This window comes from Musca vetustissima, unplaced genomic scaffold, assembly GCF_032173495.1.
Source record: "Musca vetustissima isolate MV318-11 ecotype Yass unplaced genomic scaffold, APGP_CSIRO_Mvet_v1 utg1072696, whole genome shotgun sequence".
Classification (NCBI taxonomy): domain Eukaryota; kingdom Metazoa; phylum Arthropoda; class Insecta; order Diptera; family Muscidae; genus Musca; species Musca vetustissima.
The window spans coordinates 5,391-9,106 of NW_026888023.1; the positions used below are offsets into that span (position 1 = coordinate 5,391).

At 30.9% G+C, this 3,716-nt stretch overlaps 1 long non-coding RNA gene across 1 annotated transcript; it reads right to left on the reverse strand.

Moving 5' to 3' along the window:
• Window positions 1-1,218: 1,218 nt before the first annotated feature.
• Window positions 1,219-1,614, reverse strand: LOC133335852 (uncharacterized). The gene is made up of 2 exons (XR_009754536.1): window positions 1,580-1,614; window positions 1,219-1,524 (listed from the first exon to the last, which is right to left on the reverse strand). It is a non-coding gene; the product is annotated as an uncharacterized LOC133335852 (long non-coding RNA).
• Between the last annotated feature and the right edge of the window lie 2,102 nt (window positions 1,615-3,716).

Genomic DNA, 3,716 nt, shown 5'->3' on the forward strand with positions numbered 1-3,716 from the left:
TTCAAATGTCGTGATGGTGTGTGCGAGGGAGTGAATGTATTGATACACTATTGCGAATAGATAGAGATATGAATTGAATGGGATGGTTGTCTTATTTCACGCTATCTTCTGTAAGTAGACGTACAAACTTGTAGAAGAATTCAATAATATTCACAACAGTTTCAAGCACTACGGAAACTTTTTTTTCAATTATGATCGATTTGTAAATAAATTTAAATTAGCAGAGCAATGAACGACGAGTGGCAGTAAATTATATTGTTTGAAAGAAGTTAAATGAGAGCAGTGTATGCAAAGAAGAATTGATTGTCGGAACAAATAGTAGTACAGAATGAAAAACGTTATTTTTCTATATTATTATTTTAATTCCATGTAAGTTGTTAACGATTACATTTTTGTAAACATAATATTCTCGATATTTCTTGTAACGGATCAATATTTGAATGGTTCGGTTTGCATTTATATTTAAGTAGATTTGTTATTAGTGTATGGTCTTTCATTTAATTTGCGTTGTATTTTATACCGTCACTTAGATAAATCACAATCAAGCGAATGTTTAAATGAAAATGACGAAACTACAAATTGGTGACCTATTGTTGTTGCTGCTGGTTATACCATCAAAATAAATGTCATCGACTTGTGATCTCCAGCCTGTAGATATGACGGAGCACCGCCCATATGCCATTTTTGTTGTGATGTAGGGAATATATCCTGAATATATATGTATATCCAGTTTGGGGGTAACGTAAACAAATAAGTATTTATAATCAATTTTCATGATGACTATGATTTGCAAATGCTCACGTATATGTTAGTCGGTTGTGTTTGTGTAGTCGTCTGTATATTTTTATGAATTGTGTTGTGTAACCCTGCAAATAATGCGCCTAACCCTTACACGCGTGTAAAGAGTAGTCCATAACAGACCAGGAGTAGTCCAAAACTAACCCAAATGCATTGAAAAAACCTAACCGATTTAGCATTGCTATGTCCTAGGGCCGGACCATGTAACCCAGCTTTGCATTACATCAAAGTAGTTTCAAAACTAGTCCACGTCATTACTCTATGGTACACCACATACGGTTGATCTTAAAACTAATCCGTGTAACTACTAGCAGGGGCTAGTTTTGAAACCAATCCATTAAGTGGTCTATTAATTTTGCGCTTTTCTCTGATTTAACGATATATACACTCAGAGAAAAACAGGAAATAATACAACATAAGTAATGTACTATAAGTATTAGTGTTTTATTCTATAAAACATAAAAATAAATATTTCATTCTGCAGGTACATTGATAGTCTTTAGTGAGATAAATAATATAAGTAATAATAAATTCATTAAAAAAACTTAAGTAATATTCCAATTCACTGTCATTAAAAAAATTAAAAATTACATGTAATTAACAAATTATATAATTAATTTTTGTTTTTGTTTTGGGAACAAACAACTCGGAAGTGCCTTTTTTTTACGACTTGGAGTGCTGCTCGAAATTCTTTTTCGCTATTGGGGGAATAGTCACTTATTGCAGCTAAAATAAAGAAATTCATTAAAACTTAATAATGTTTTAGAATCAGAATACTTACCAATAACAATTTTATATATTCTTTTAAAATTCTTCTCCAACATTTTTTCCGACAAATACCATCCGTATTGTACATTACGCAAATCTCCCGGGAAAAAATGCGTTCCAAATTTTTTATTGCGCTGCCATCGATTAAATACTTTACAGCAGATATCTAAAAATAAAAAAATATTGAAAAAGTATATAATTTTAAAATTGAAGGTATTTCAACATATATACAATATAGGGCAACGATTACTTACATATTTTTCTTCATTCGAATCGCATATTTCACTCTCAACTTTTTGGAGATCTTCTTCGGATTTGAGGGGAAATTTGCTTGACAGGGAAGTAACATTTTTCTGGGACTTATTGAGGGTTTGCAGCTGTAATTTGTGCTCTGCTAACATTTCCACTATTATTTTGTTTTGCTGTTCTGTTGTTGCTATAAGAGAAAGAACTATATAACAAAAAATAACGATGACGAAAAAAACATTATACTTTACTTTGTAATTTTGAGAGCTGTTCCTGTAATTTTTTTTGTTCAGTCATCATCCCAGCCATCATTTCTATAAATTAAACAATGTTATTAATAAAGACGAAACTCCATATTTAACAAAAACTACCTTTGAGTTCTATGCAAGAACAGCATGGCGTTTCTTTGGCACTATCTGAAAAACATAGTAATATGGCTTTAGAAAATTGAAAAATGTATGTTATAAATTTACTTACAATTAGAAAGTCTGTTGCAAGTATTTAGATGTTTAAGATTTCTGCCCTCCATTTTAAATATTGTCGAATTGCGAAGATATCAGTTAGAATTGCGTAGATTAAAAGTGTTGGCTATATTAAATAAATGAGACGTTAATTTTTGCAACTTTAAATGCAACTATGAAGAATTGGCATTAAAACCACTTTATTTTCAAAGGGCAATGATATTAGTTTGCAATTAATATTTTCAATATTAAATATTTCCTCACTATCTTCTAATATCTTATCAGCAATACATATACCTAATGCTGATAATGAGTCCAATGGCTCTTCAAAAAAAGGACAAATATTTTTTGAAACGTCTCGCTTTAAAAAAAATTTTATTATTCTCTCCTCGTTTGAAGCCTGTAATTTTTAACGGGGTAAATGGCATTACAAGACAAATGTTATCTGGTGTTTTAATGCTCAACCAGTATTCATCACCCAAGTAACCATAAATAAGTCCATTTTTTTCTTTTAACCCCAATGTTTTTGGCTCTTCTATTAAATTTTGCAAGACATTTCTTCTGTGTAATTGATTTAGAATATCAGTCGGTTTGCGAACATCTTTTTTTATCATTTGCAAATGGTTCTCAAAATCATATGCTGAAAAGCTGTACAGCAAACCGTGCTGTTTGACGCATTCACATATATGAAGCAAACTGTGAACATTATAGGTAACGTTTTGAGGACCAAAAACGACACTGAAATTTTCAACAAAGAGTTTCAACAAATCTTCGGCGGCAGCAATGTTATTTTCAAAGTTTTTTGGACATGACAAAAGCCTTATAGCACAATGAAAGACTAAAAACGTGTAATAAAAATCATCACCAACATTGTTTTTTAAGACTAAAACACCAGTGTATAGTAAGAATTCGACGAAATTCTGTAGCTTTCCAGTTCGCAAGTTCATCCAAACTACGAGGCATCTTGTACTTTTTAGTAATACACTTTTTTAATGAAACTAGTAATTTAGATATATTTCCCTTATTCGAAATTGAAATTTTTTCATTCACTTTATTTTTTACTAGTTTCATCAACATTTTCCTAGTTACCCCTAAATCAATAACGTGCATTGGGTCTAAGGAACTTGACTTATCATATTTAAATTTATTTTCTCCAATGGTGTTTTGGTTTCAATAAATTTTAATTGGTGATGATTTTTATATTTCCTTTTAGCAAAGTCGTCATCGTCTATAATTGTACCTACTTCTGAACTATAAGTTAAAACATTGCATATTTTTTTGGCCACTTGGGTACATTTTGAACAACCATTTGCAGATGAATCTCGCGAAGGATTCCTACAAACCAATGATTTTGCGGGAGCATCACAAATCACAGCTCTTATTTTAAAACTAATTTTTTTGCCACCAATAAACAAGTGATTTTCCTGTAAATCGCAAATTTCT